The sequence below is a fragment of the Apis mellifera genome, linkage group LG10 (assembly GCF_003254395.2).
Source record: "Apis mellifera strain DH4 linkage group LG10, Amel_HAv3.1, whole genome shotgun sequence".
Classification (NCBI taxonomy): Eukaryota; Metazoa; Arthropoda; class Insecta; order Hymenoptera; family Apidae; genus Apis; species Apis mellifera.
In genome coordinates, this window is record NC_037647.1 from 1,865,032 (window position 1) to 1,880,649 (window position 15,618).

At 46.8% G+C, this 15,618-nt stretch overlaps 1 protein-coding gene across 1 annotated transcript in view; it reads right to left on the bottom strand.

Moving 5' to 3' along the window:
• LOC100578783 overlaps positions 1-15,618 on the bottom strand; it is a 74,888-nt gene that overhangs the window by 32,952 nt on the left and 26,318 nt on the right. The window contains exon 3 of the mRNA XM_003249263.4: positions 14,127-14,351. The gene's annotated coding sequence lies outside the window, so the exon portion shown is untranslated. The remainder of the gene's footprint in view (positions 1-14,126; positions 14,352-15,618) is intronic.

Here is a 15,618-nt window from a genome sequence, read left to right on the forward strand (position 1 = left end):
TATCCTGGATACACAGGCATCTAGATACTTCCTTGGCGAGCTTCAGCCCCGTATCTGAGCGTAGATCGGAATTCAGGTACACGGTAGCACTACCTCGAGGCGCACACGGCTCGTGAACGCCACCTCCGTGGAGATTTTGCCTTTGGATGAGAGAGAGAGAGAGAGGGAGGAGAGGTGTATGAGGGAGGAAAGGAAGGAGAGGAGGGGAAGCGAGAAGAAAAGAGAAGAGAACAAAAGCGAGTCGGGAGAAGGGGAGAAGAGAATGGAGTGTGCGAGAGAACGGAGAGAGAGTCGAGGCCCTCTCGCCTCTTTCTCTCTCTTTCTCTCCTTCTCTCTCCTCGAGGTCCGCGGTGATCTACCGTCCCGAGCCAAGCCCCTCATTAACGCCTTTGCTAAGAAATTACACGCAGTCGGTGGCAAACAAGAGCAAGAAGGTGTTGGCCGTGCTCGTTCGAATACACGAGACCTGTGCAGTTCCTTCAGCCCCTCGCCCGATCCTCCCCCTGCTCCTCTCTCGTCCACCACCGCCTTCCACCACCTTATCCCCCCTCCCTCGTCTTCGAGGTTTGCACGTCGTAAAGCCTGCGAACCTCCGCAGCCAATTCGATCGAGATTCTGGTCCAGATAGCCAGGCGACCGACCGCTCTCACCCTCGCGCAACCAAGCGTACCCTCCATTTTTCTGCCTACTTCCGCCCGATACCCTCACCCGATACTTTGTTGCCGTCGTTTCGCGGAAGGAGGTATATGGAGGTATATTCTTTCTTCTTTTTTCTTCCTCTTCTAGAATGCAAGCGAGGATGATCGTATCGATACCCTCTAATGAGATTAATTTAACGCTTAACAGCAACTTCAATTTATCGAACGGAAAGTAAATCATTCTCTCTTGTTACAGCGTTTTATAGATTATACGTATAAATTGGGAATAAATACTCGTTCGTTCTTGATTTGAAATCTTAGATCTAAAAATAAGGAATAAATACAGTTTCAGGGATGTCGATATCTCAATTCAACTTGAATCTCTTCTCCTTTCGATCTTAACCATCTCTTTCCTCTTCACCTCCTCCACCTTCCCGCTTTGTTTCTTCTTTTCTCCCCGGCCCAGAAAGAATCACCCACATCAGTCACCGGCACGATCCGCCCGACGACATTCGACAGCGGGGGGTCGCGATGTTTCCCGTCAGTACGTCAGTCATTTCGATCGTAACACGCACGGAATTCGGCCGACCGACCCGTGAAACATCGTCGACGTCATCGATGAACGACGTCACTCGGCTGTTCGATAAATGTAACATGGTACAGCACGATCTGTAGAGATAACGATCCTGGGTACTCGTTCAACGGGACTCGTACGCAAAACTTGGCGTAGCAAGGTTAAGGAATTGGGTTTCTTGAGAGAATCTTGAGAGCGATTTAATATTTAAATTAGCTCGAAAGATATTCACGTTTGGGGAATAAGAGAAAAATTCCTCTTTTCGTCGATTATTATATCAACGTCGAATTAAACTTGTGTGAGAAAATAAAGAGATACAATTTAACTCGATGGACGGAGAACAGGACGAAAAGATGGAAGGAAAATTTTCAGAAAATTAGCAAAGATTTCGTCGCGTTAGGGGAGGGTTGTCCCCGTCCCGCGACCCCGCGGCCGCGTAGAGGAATACAAGGGAATGCGTTCCCGTGTCTGGCGGATGTCTAAATGTTGACAAGCAACGGCAAGCAGCTAATAGCCGTTTAATAAGATTACGTCTCCGGCCGGACGGACTTGACGTGGCCGAAACACGCTCACCCCGGTTCGTCTCTGCTCTTACGGCCTCGTTTATGGTCTCTCGCTGTACGCGAGAGTGGCTTATGGCCCCGTCGCGGTAAATATCGAAGACTATTGCAGTAATCGTGCTCATCCCGATACGACTCGAACACGATTTTTCGCGGTGGATTCCAGTCCCTTCGGCTGTGTCAACAACTTTCATCGTCTTTGACTAATCTCAAGCTCGCGTCTGTCTTCGTTCCCCTGTCATCTTACACGGCTCTCAACGTCGGACGGTGAGAATGGTACACGGTTTGATGGGGCACGAGTGAAACGTTGATTGGAAATAGACATTGGTTGGATTAGAGGACTGCGGCGTGTCGAACGTTCTAACCGCTAGAAATTCCGTCCCTTCATTTTTCCCCCGTAACAATAATAGCTGGCCCTAACAGCTGGCCGATCCTGTTCAACGAAAAATAACGAGACGACGAAGAATACGAAAAGCGCACGCGACTCCCCGAAGAAGCTTTCCAAAGCAAAGCTTCCATTCCATTCCACGCGATCCAGTAATCCAAGAAATGGAGCTTCTCGACGCCTGTCGCTCTCACAATCGCCAAAATCGAAAAGGAGGGGGATAGGAGGAGGGAAAGGTTACGAGGCATCCGCATATTCTTATTTTTTCAACCGGGTGAGCGCGCAGTTTCACGGGCAATATCGCGAAATTTATCGGGCTGCGGTTTGCGATGATATTTTACGCGTCGAGGCCGGTGGTTGGTGCGGGCCCACCCATGGCGGGGCCCTCGACGTCACCCCATACGTTTGGCCCCGTACGTCGGTGGAAGAGGGACGGAGGCAGGCGTCGAAGGAGGGCGGAGGGCGAGCGAGACGCGCGCCATAACCTCGCTATTATTCCGCTATTTATACCAGGTGCGCCCGCTGCTCTCGGCCACCTAAATCTTCTTAATACGCGCCGGTTAGTGCACTTTATTAAACCCCGCGTGTGCACGCGCGCGATTCACTTTCCCCTCCCTCCGTTCCTTTCCATCTCCTTCTTTTTCTCCTTCTGCGAGCGTCTCCTTTTTTTCTCTCACTTGAGGAGAGGAAGATGGTGGCGGAACAAGGAACACCGCAGGATGTCGAATCACTTACACGATCCACGGGAACGGTTACGAATCCAATAAGAGACCGAGGTCGAGAGACGCGTATATTAAATTAGACGTAATGATCGTGGCCCCGACCGCGAAGAATCTTTGAGAAGGAAGTATTTCAATTCTTCTTTTTTTTTTTTTTTTGACGCTGCTCCATCGTTTCTCATTTCGTTTTTGAATTATATATCTCTTCTGTCCATACGAGGAACGAACGAATTTCTTCCTTCGAAATAATACATCAGATTATTTTCACATTAATAAAAGAGAGAGAGGTTAAGGACACGGTTAATCTCTCGAAAGATCAACGAGAAGCATTAACCCTATTATTAACCGTTTCTTCGATTTAACGTGGTTCCACGAAATCGAATTATATTAACTCGTTATACTTTCCTCGACAGATCTACATATTATAACACGAAACGTCGGCCCGATATTATTAACTCGCTGCAGTTGAACGCTCCAGTCATCCACTAGGAGGATACGAGTCTACCCGTGTCTACTTTGTAATATTCCGCTTCTAAAAAGGAGAAAAGTGTGCAATGGCCGTGGTCATCATCGTTCGCCTTTATCGCCGGCCGTAAGACCGGCGTGTTCGTTCTACAAGGTTCAGTTGCAAATTCTCGAACGGTTGTACGACGGTAACGAGGGTCGGCGAGGGGGGCTCGCGCGCGGACTTGACCTCAGTCCTCCTCGCGACGAGATCAAAGAAGTATTCTCCCAGTGGGGAGAGATTTCGCGTCCATATGGGCGCGTCAGAGGTGTAAGATAGCAGGGCCCCGCGATGGCATTAAAGTCGATAATTTACTGCCTTTTAAGGAACTCTTACCGGCGACCCGCCTATTATCCGCTTCTGATCGTCGAGAGCTTCATCCTCCCCCCTCTTCTCCCCCGGAACAAATGAGCTCGAGCTTCGAGATACCGCGCTTTTATTCCGATCTCTCTCTCTATATATATATACAAGCAGAAAACGCAAATACTATCTCTCTAATTTCGTATCCTCCAACAAATTCCACCGATCTCTCTTCTCATTAGACATTAGCGTCCGAAGAATCCTCCTCGTCCGACCGATTCAACAGGAATTCGCGTTTTCATCGATAAATGTTTCCGACTAATTGTTATTCTCTTGCAAATATCCCAGCGTAAATATCGGATTATCATATTTTGACATCTAGGGATCGTTATTACAGTAATATATAGCGCAGCTACAGGGAGATACCTCGATGACAAATTTACAAAACACCCGACTTTGTTCACACCTTTCCAATAAACTTTCCTCAACAACTTTGAAATTCCTCGCATCCCCCAAAAATCGAACTTCTTACTTTCACCTTCCATCCCTCCTTTTTCTTCGACAAACAAATTTGCATTTACGTCGAAGGCCGAAGATTTGATCTTCATAGAACGCAAGTTGTATCTCTTTTGGGCCCCTCTTTCTTCTCTGCTACCGTTCGCCCCCTCTTCGCCCCCTGGAACGCGTCAGCGCGGTGGGTGACTGCCAACCGCGAAATTTACACTGTCGCAAATTCTCCGGAATCGGTCGATCTCGGGGCCAGATTTATATAAAATTGTAAAATGCGCGTTCTATAACGAGCAAAACCATAAGCTGCCCTTTCGAAGAAGAGGAGGAGGAGGAGGAGGAGGAGGGAGGACTTTTATAGCGGCAACCGCATCGTGGATCGTTATACTTGCTTGGGATTTATAGATTTACTCTGGACACTGGCGCGCCCCCGGTAGTTTAGGGCGCTTTTAGGACGAAGGGGGAGGGGGGAGGAGGGGGACGAGTAACGATCGGCTTAAAATCCATCGTTTAACGACCGTTTTAAATTCGCTCGGTCGCGCGAGTTGCATTACGCTGCTTGCAAAAATGTGTTCACTTATCTTGGGAGGGGAGAGGACGATTTAAAGTCCTGGAAAATGAACTATTTCTTCTTCTTCTTCTTCACTTTCGAGGAAAGTGAATTCAATTAAGTCTGATTTCTCTTTTTTTTCTTCTTCAACAATCCTTCTATTGAGCAGAGATAGAGATAGGGGGAGGAGGAGGAGTTGTTGAAACGTGTTGTCGAAGCTGTTTACATTTATCGATTTACCACTACGAGCAAGTAAGTTGGAATAATATTTTGATTTTAAACGTTTGTTTTCATACATCAAAGTGCGGAGGGAAGTCGTAAGAAGCGTAATAGTTTTAAACATAGATTTATTATTTTCGTGTTTGTCATGTATAGCGATGATATGCACGTTGGTTGTGTATAATATATTCGCGTGTATATACGTGTAATAAACAAAGAGGCATTAACATATTGTTTTAATCCTTTCTTTCGTGAATCGCTTCGTATTTCGAATTGATGAAATCGTGTGTAATAAATACACACAGGATGAATTTCATTTACCTCTGCTTGCATTCGCTTCACTTTCAAAGAATCTCAATTCGATTTCACAGCCTATCTCTGAATCTATTCTCTCATTCACAGATTCAAGATTCACAGTTCGTTCGATCTTTGATTCTTTCGGGTATTCTTTTTCTTCTTTTTTTATTTCGTTCTCTCCCCCCTTCTCTCTCTTTCTCTCTCTCTCTTTGAGAAAGAGTCGTTCGAAGGTCAGACAGCTATCGTTTTAAATTTCACGGGAAGTCCGATCGCAATATCGGCTTAATTTCCTCCATTGTCGTCTGCGGTTAAGCATCGAATCGCGCGCACGGTAATTTACATTAATTTCAGAACGTAAACTTTCGTTGAGGTTTACGACTGCTGGAATTACCACGGAATATACTGCCTCGGTTTTTGCCAGCCTTTATGCGAATTGCACGAGCTTTACTGAACGTATGAGGCGAGTAATTGGGCAGGCCATTAGTCGTAAGGTCGAAGTTCAATCTAGGTCATTTTCAGCAAGATAATATCGTGACGTGAACATATTAAATATACGCGCTTATACTTTACCTACGCTGCTTCCATACCGTAACTAAAGAAGTTTTTTTTCCAGATTTTTCTTTTTCTTAAAAGAAAATTTTAATAATAATTAGACAATTAATGTATAAACACATGTTGGAATTGTAAAGCTCAAGAACGTAGAAAGAAATTCGACCCATCTCTTCGAGAACTTTGTAACTTGGAGGGTGGAGGAGGGTAAAAAAATGTTTCAAAATTTAAAAGAAGATTGTTAAAAAATGGAAAATCAATGATAAATTAATCGTTTCAAGGAGCAACGATTATCGATCCCAATTAATCCAACGGCGAGTCGCCCGTCCGTCTCCTCCCACCCACGCCCACCGTCCCTCACGATTCGTTTCGCGATCAAAATCGTAAATGGCGTACGTGAATCGATCGTTTCCGCCGCGATTCCCCCGGAAGTGACTATCCAACGGAATATATCCCGATAAATATCTCGCCGAGACGAGGGAGGTATGGCGCGTGGTAAGGGGGCCCTCCTCCTCCTCCTCCTCACTAGCCAAGGCTTACGACGTGCTCGAGGGTCGGCCGAGCACGAACGAGCGAAAGACAGCGTCGTAATCACATTACCGCGATTTTTCCGCGGCGTCCGGCTATTAATTCCGCGGGTGTACGTATATGCCTGCCTCGGTAGAACCACCACCACCATCAGAAGAAGAAGAAGAAGAGGAAGAAGAAGAAGAAGAGAGAATAGAACGATACACACCAAGTGCAAAGGCGAGGAAGAACGAGGAGAAGGAGAGGAACGCGAGAAGAGTACGAAGAATACCGAAGATGGAGGGAATAGAAGAAAAAAAAGAAGCACGAAGAGGAGGAAGGAATGAATGAGCTGGAAGGAGTAGAAGAAAGAGGCAAGCGAGAGAGGCAAGAAAATCAAGAAACACCAAGAAGAAGAAGAAGAAGAAGTGTATAGGGGACCCCACCTAAGCGGGGCCCCTAAGCATCGGTGTGCGGGTGTGGCGAATACGTGCCGGGGTCGGAGGGTCGAACCTCCTCGATGGACCCCTGGAACCTGGATCTTCGTGCCCGTGAACGCGCACGCAGCGTTCCACTCCGCCGGGGCCCTTCTTCCTTCCTCCCCTCGCGCCCCCCTCCTTCTCTGAGGAGTGTGCGAGCGCCAAGCACACGCACGCAGCTCGCGCGACCGGGATGGGATGGGATGGCGCGAATAGGCATAGGCGTGGGAGAGTTCATTGAGAGGCAAGATACTATCGCCGATTTTATTCCTAGCCGGATATAACTGCGCCCGTTAACCTGGCCGACCACCCCCTCCTTCTTCCCTCAACAACACGGCCAGATCCCTCCTGGCCCTCTCCTGGGGATTTAAATTAGAAAGATAATTTTCTATTAGTCGCGCGTGATAAACGCGCCGTTGTTCGAGCCGAGTGATACGCGCGTCGAGGCGTATTCCAGCTTAAAGCGAAAGCTTTAAAGCCGGGGGGAGGGAGAGGGATCGGTTTCTTCTCTTCGGCGGAAACTTCGGTCCAAGTTTTTTCTTCCCTGAAGGGAGGAGAGGAGAATATATATATATCTTTCTCTCTCTCTTCGGCTTTCCGAGGCTGATTTTATCTGGCCGTGCGTGACGGAGTTACCGGAGGATCCCGCCTCGTCTCGTGGTTGTTCGACGCGGCGGGATAATTCACGGGGCTTTTTGCGAGATTTGATAAATCGTTAGCTGGTAACGGTGCTTAGAGGAAGGAAGATTTCAAGCAATTAGCGAGTTTTCGCGATTTAATGCCGTTTCCTTAACGACGCCGTTCCTTATCTTAAACGGTGTAGGTCTTATTCTTTCAAGATTGATCTGAAAATTAATTTTATCGTCGAGGAGGAGGGGGAAATATTCGACAAATCAATTATTCGATTATCTTTCGTTGGTTTATAAATCTGTTCGAGAACGTAGAAGAATTTTCCTGATTCGAATCACATTTCATACGAGGAGTATGAGAAAATGGGCGTAGGCAAAATTGCAGGGAAGAGGGAATAGCTTCTCACAGTAGCCACGGACAGAGCGGCGCCTTCCCTAAGTAAGGTGGTTTCTCCGCGAGACGAGAGGAGGCGCCTCGAAGGGATTTCGTTTTCATTAGCCGCATAAGTACACACACCGCGGCGGTTGCAGGCATCCACCTTCATCATTTCAACCCGTAAAACTTATAACTCGATTATGCGTCTAACTAGCAATTTCGATACTATTAAGAGGCCGGTGGCGGGGCTGTTTGATCCACCGGCAAAAAGCCGACGAGATTTGCATGGACAATAGATAGACCCCGTATAAGCTTCTTCTCTCAGATTTGTATAATTCATATTTCTCATTCCTTTCGATATTCGAATTTCTGTTTCCTCTAATTTCCGAATTTTTAAATAAAATTCGAAATATCTTCTTCTTAAGTTTATCAATATAACTGCTTAATAAACGTGATTAAACAAAGGTAAAGGATTAAACGTCTCACACTTATTTTTAATTATCACGTACTTGAATTATTGCAAAATTAATAGAAGAAAATTTAAGTCAAGAATAACGACTTGTTTGAGATAACTTTGGATTCAAATGAAGTTTCTACAAGAGAGAAGAGTACATGAGTAAAGATCTTATCCGATGATGTTAGATTTTTCTACACGGCAAGAAATATACATAGAAATGACACAGATGATGGAGGATAAAGAAGAATCGATATCAATCACTGGAAAAAAAGAAAAAAGTTCAAGTAACTCGCATCATTCCACGAATCCCCTCTCGTCATCTTCGAAAAAAGACTCGTTGTTTCACACCGACCTCTTATTAGAACGATCTTTTCACCTCTTTGACAAGATTTCGCGACAGCTTTTGTGCCTTTGGCGTTCGCGCGTGTTCGAGAACGAATACAGGAAATAAAAAGAAAAGTGAAAGAAACGAAGAGAAAGAGAGAGAGAGAGAAAAAGTGAAGAGACACGGGGCGGGCGACACCGATCGACCGGTGTCGGGCATGGACAATGCTTCATTAGAGCATTGTCGGTGTACAATATCGCACAATTAGCCCGTGCTTCGAGCCTTCTTCTCGCGCTCTTTAAAAGATCTCTCCACGTCCCGGTATCCCGCCACCGCGATCGGCATCGCCACCATGATCAAACGATCGATCGGCCCCCATCTCTCCTCGATCGGCCGTTACGTGGCTGCATTATAAGCCGGACATAATGCTCCTCTTTATGCCGTGCCCCTATATACCGCTAAAATCTCCCTTGCATCTTGCGCCACGTTCTTCAACGTCTCAGTCTTCTTGCATTATACCTGGCTCGAAAATCGCGGGATATAGTTAACTAGGCGAAAAGAGAGATATTATTATCTCTATCTCGAGTTCTCCTTTTTTTTAAATTATTATTATTTGTTCAGTGACGATTCGTAAAAAAGATTCTTTTGTGTCTAATGAATCAGTTATCCATTTTAATAGAATGATATTTGTCTCGAAGATCTCGTTGAAGATGGTTTCCTTTCGATGTGGAAGAGTTTGTGATAGATGAAGCCAAGATATTAAAACAATACTTTTTGTAGAAACGATTGCGGCAAAAGGTGAGGTCTTTGCTGGTTGAATCGAGATCCGATCGAGACGTAAGACAGATATAAGGATTCCCGGTCGGCGAGTAAGGCACGTTTCACGCGCGTGTACGCCGGTGTGTCACAAGTTTAGATACACTCCTCACCGGTGGTAGCCGTTTCGTCACGACAAAGTTCCGCGCTAATGAAAATTCCGGTAAAGCATATATACACACACGGTCGGGAACTCGGGTGGAATGCGGTCCAATTAGAAGACGTTCTCGCCTCGGCCACGCTTTCTTCCCCGGGCGACCGAGAGGGAGAGAATTGGTTTATTACTTCGAAGCTGGCGATACGGTTCTCCCACTAATGGCGATTTCGTTTCACACTCTCCGCGCTGTTCCCGTATTTATTGTGCCCCGATATCCCCCTCTCGTAACCTCTCTCCTCGAACGTGTATCCTCCTCCTTCTATTCCATCCCACTGCTAACGAATCAATTCGATATTCGATCAACGAAACCCTCTCTCCCTTATCACGTGCTTAAGAATCATTGGATCAGAAACTTATTTCATTCTTATAAAAATGAAACAAATACTTAATCAATCAGTTACCTTAAATAGAAAAAGTGTCCCAAACATCTCTGAAAGAATTTCATCTCATCAAGATTCATCAGGTTGATTAGCAACACGTAATGATACTTATTTCATTCTTATAAAAATGAAATGAATACGTCTACTTTAATTAATCAATCTTTCTCACTTACCTTAAATAGAAAAAGTGTCCCAAACATCTCTGAAAGAATTTCATCTCATCAGGATTCATCAGGTTGATTCGCAACACGTAATGAGAGAAGGTAAGCAGGGAAATATTTTAAATTGGCTGGATTCGGGATGGTTCCTCGAGATTCGACGAAGAGGAAGAGGAAGATGGATAGATCGGTGTTCTCGAAAGCTTTTAAACGATCACGAGGAAGGAAGACACGGTGAACCTGTCCGTCACGTCGCGGCCGAGACGTAGCAGCACCCACTTCTTCGGGACCTCGCGCTCTTCCTCTTGGAGCTGCGTGCCGGACCCCGGTGGGAGGTGAGAGGTTAGACAAACACGAGCTTATCTGATGGCCCGTCAGCGGCTCTCGGCCCTTCTTCTGCGCCCGGTGCCGGACCTTCTGGTATCCCGTAACGCATTGTCCGCGCGGCGAGACGAGAAGTAGAGCCCTTGAAAGGTTACACGAGGCACGGCTGACGGGAGAATGCCTTCTTCGATAGATTCAATTTCTCCATATCGATTCGACTCGATGATTTACATAGATAAACAATTTCTGAATATAAGAAATCGTTCTTCCATCCTCTTGCAAAAGTAAAAGATTGGACGAGAAGAAGAATTTATCAGCTACCTCATCCGGAGAATCCATGATAAAAACAACGGAAACAGCTCCAGAATTCCATGACGCAGCCCTCTTAAAGATCGACCGATGAAAGAATTCAGGGATCGTGAGAGCACGTCAAAGAGGAGCGCATCTCCCTCGGACAGGTACATCCACTCGTCTGCCCGCCTCTCGATCGTGACCGTGCCCCACCCCGGTATTCGGTACCGATTCTGGCCCAGAACTCGACCTCGCCCCTCCTCCTCCCTCTCTGAACACGCTCAAGCTCACAACACACTCGCCCCATTGTCCACCGAGTTGATAACCGTACAGAATCTTTTTACGCGGTATTATATCGATATATCCTCGGTTTCACCAGGGTATTCGGTATATGCTTGGGATTACGTAACGCGTCGTGTTAACAGCCTAGCCGGTTGGCCGGCTAACACCAGTTTTAAGTAACCTTAAGTGCTTAATGCTCTTTCGATTCGAAGACTTTCGAAAGAGGAAGGAATATAGTAAGAGAGAAGGACGAGGAGAAGCGACCATCTCTCTCTCCCTCCTTCTCCCTCTCTCTTGACGACTCTATCTACACGTCCTAGAAAGCGACGGCGGAATAAACGGCGGCGGAGACGCGTTCCAGCCTCGCGTGCAGCGGCCGACGTCCACCAGCGCGGAAATCTCCTTCCCATAAATTGGGTCCCCGTAATTGAGACGGCTCTATCGGCCGTCCACTAAATCCAAAGCGTACCATCCCTGTGTACATACATATATATATATATATGTGCGCGCGTGACTTAGTAACGTGCACGCGTTCCCCTTAAACCGTGTACACGGAGCCGTGTCGCGGGGGGGAAGAGAGAGAGACACATCCAGCACGCGGGATGCATTAACAAATTAATTCCACCACCGCGCTATCTCGCTCCCTCTCCATCATCCTGACTCTCCTCCGCCCGCCGCAACAAGCATCGCGCCGCTGCGAAATTCCGGGAAGCACGCGTGTATATGTGTGTATATCGGCGAAAATTTACGCGTGCCGCGTTTAAATACGCGATGATCGGCCGAGGAGGGGGGCCGACAACGGGGGTGCGTTGTCGTATCACCACCGCCGCCGCTACGCGGCCTTCCTCCAGAGACAACCACCGGCGCCGATTTAGGATCCAATCGGCCGAGTTTATGCGAGCTTCGCAGCTGGATACACGGCCGGTCTTATTTCACGGTAACGTTATTACGCGCGGGGCCGGGCGGATACGGGGCCTCGTGTACGTGTTACAACGTTATCCGACCGGCTCGCAACACAGGGTGTCCCGCGACGACAGCGCGGGGTTACGTATCCCCGCGGTGGGATACGGCTTCCTCGATTATCGAGCCTCGTCCTTTCACGGGAAAATACGGAAATTGCGCGCTTCTTCTTAGCGTAGACTCTACGGATGGCTGTTTCGACGATCCGTCGCGGGAGGATAGAGATACGAGTTGGTTTTAGAGAGGGGGTAGGTTTGAAGGGGTAGGTTGGAGGAATTCGAGACACCGTGTGGATGGAGAGGGCAGCGGTCGAGGATAGGCTTGTTCGGTAATTAGGCGGTCGGAAGGTGGCCGCGGGGGGTCTTCTGTTTTGCCTCGAGGTGGATCGCGCGTGGGCGTGCGGGAACAGGGTTAAAATGTTGGCGGTGAAATTGACGGCGACTCTCTAATTAGGCGCGCGACCGGCTGCTTCCATCGATTCTCACTCGATTCCGCGGATCTCCGCCAAGTCCATTCGCGATCGGTCGCAAATTGGCGAGAATTTCGAGGTGTGGACGCGGCCACGGGCTTTCTTGGAAACGAGAAAGCCTTGGGAAACGCGCCTCCGATTCCCAGAAAGGCATGAGCAATCGTCGGGATATACTCTAATTAGCGGAGTGAATGGATTTGAGTCAGCCGTCTAGCCCCAAGATTTTTACCAACTTCTCTTTAAAATTTCCTCCGAATCAACGATTTATTCATTTCCCCCTCGCTGAGAGACTGTCTTTCTAACGCGAGATTAAACGTAGCGTGGAAATTATACGAAGAAGAAATACGTTTTAATGAAATACGTTTCGTAAGAGATAATTCGCGTGGAAAAGAATTATTCAAATGGCAGGAAGAATCGTTACGAGAACAAAAATTTATGGGTGGTCTCGAGAAAGTAAAATAAAATTAGCCCCGTCGTTCCTCTCCGAGTGATCGAGCCTCTCTGCGCAGGTACAGGGTGTGACCGTATTAAATTATATCGTAATTATAATCAATGCCAGGGGGATACGCTCTCTATGGGTATTCTCTCGTTCGGCAAAACAGAAACTCGAAGGAACGCGAGAGAGAAAGAGAGAGGGATGGACGAGAAGGACGTCGACGACGCTGCCCACGCGCTCGCGAACATCTCTCCTGTATGAAGACATAAATCAAAGGCTTTCGTGGACTCCGATGCTCGCAATTACATACGCGTAAGCGTAACGTAATATATAATGACGCACGCACGGCGTGAGGTACGAAGGGCCTCGTTATAATACGCGGCCAGCTTCGTTTCCTTCCTCCTTGCACGCGAGACAACCGATCGCAACGAGCCCGGTGTGGGAGTCGTGCCAATTTGCCCGCTATCTGGACCGCCCTTTTACATAACGAGATGCTGCCCTTTCACCCTTGAAACGATCGAGTTGAAAGACGCGATATACACCTTCATCGGCGATCCCTCGTTACGCTCGTTATTCCGGCTAAATATCCACACGCGCGCGTTAAACGCATCATCATCGACTGGCAATTAATCATCGGATGGAAGGGTGCGCGTCACGGGAGCTACGCGCCGCTTTGTCCTCGTCCGATGAAAACGGAAAGTTTTCTCCTCTTCCTTGCGCAAGAAGATACTCCTTTCCGATCCAATGAATTATTCTATCCATTTCGAATTTTTTCTATCCGCTTAGACAAGATCTAGGCTACGTGTCTTGTGTTAAGGAGGAGGATATATCGGTCGTCTCCAAGGAAATCGCGAAGATTAGATTAGGGAAAGTCGAGTGTGTCGAGGGATCGCGAGAAGTCATAAGGAAGAGAGATAAAGCGAGGAGGACGTAGGAAGACAAACGAGCCGTGATTTCCTAGCGGAACGGCGGGACACCGCGAGAAGTAAACAGGTGAATCCCCGATGATCGGTGACGACTTTATCGTGGCATCCGTGAGATAGTCAAACAAGCGGAAGGAGATCTGTAACGGGCCCGGGTCTTTTGTCGTCGGCTCGTGTGCCATATATATATATATATATATATATGTATATATATCGGCGTGTGAACGCGCACTCTTCGACTTGTTTGGTGAAACAGTTTGACGGGGTTACATAATTTGCCGAGCAAACGTTGACTGTCTTCGACAACTCGGGGAACGTTAAAGGAGGGCAAACATTCACGAGATAGAGACGTACCTGGGATCCGTTCGAGCCGAGCCGTTCCATCCGACGTATTGTTCCACGATATGGTCCCGTTTTCAAGTCGTCGACACGAGGCGAAGATCGATCGGATTGGGCGGATGATTTATCGATCGGGAAAAGTGACGCTTCTCTCTCTTTCTCTCTCGTTCCCGTTGATCGAACAAGGTTGTAAAGAGGGGGACGTAAAACAAACGGTTCCAGCATTGTTTCTTCTGTAATCTGTAACAAAAAAAAAGGAGAAATCAGTGGGGAGAAATCACTGTTTTTATATTCATTATGGAACAAATGGATGCAGTTTTTGTAAAATGAAAATATTTTGATTCGAACGAAACGTGTATACATCACATCATAAGAATTGAAGAAGATTGAAAAAGTGAATTAAAGAGGTTTGAAATATTATTATTTGATAAAATGTTAAAAGGCTATCGATTAAATAATTGTGTGATTTTCAAGATTTTTCTGTTATCAATTAATTGATCGATTAATTGACAAATGATTCGAAAGCTTTAGCCCTAAAATTCGAGGGAGGATTTTTTCGATTATTATACATTTATTTACATTATACAGCGATTGATTCGCGTGGGTTTCCGGGTTCGCACGAATCTTAGCCGCGAGCCACGGCCAGGAATGGAATCCGTTAACAACAAATTATATCAATTTGTTAGTGGCGCGAAAGCGGTCTGCGGGGGTGGCGCGCTGCATGCGTGTTCCATGGCTATAGATCAACGTGGCCGGGTTCGCGAAAGGCGTGGAAGAAAAAGGACTATGCACGACTGTGAGCAGCCTCGTGGGCCTTACGAAGAGAATACGAAATGAGAACGAAAGCGATGCGTGTAACAGGTACTTGTTTCAGGACCATCCGATTTTCGGTGAGCGAATTTTTTCTCGAGCTAAATAATCATTATTTTAGAAAGATCTTAGAAATTTTTGCATCAAATAGTAATAAGGAAATTTTGTAAATAAATATTTATTGGCGCATTAATTCGAAGCTCGAAATTTAATATAATTTGAATATATTTTTTATCAATCGTTGTCATATATGTCTAAAATTTAAAATATAAAAAATTGATGGTTGTATTCGCAAAGATCTTGAGAGAAGGAATAAGAATAAATTTCTTTCCCGTTATCAGTTCGAGAATAAATTTGATATCTTCTCGAGAGGATGCATAAATAATAATCCCGAGCAGCATTAGGCCAGAGAAATAGCGCGATGAAATAGATCGCAGGTGCGTGGGTGCCCGAGCACCGGTTGTGGAACAGCGAGGGTGTTACAAAATATGAAATTGAGCCCATTTGTTCCAGTGGCCTCTGTGAGAGCCGGCTTGCCGTGCCGCAGGGAACCCAGTTCGGGCCTTCCTTCCTTCCTTCCTTCCTTCTTTCTCCACTCTGTCTTCCTCGTCCACGACCCCTCCCTCCTCCCCTGGTCGCCTCACCCCGGCCTAATATCATAAATCCTTCGAGGTGTTAATACGTTCGCACATTCTTC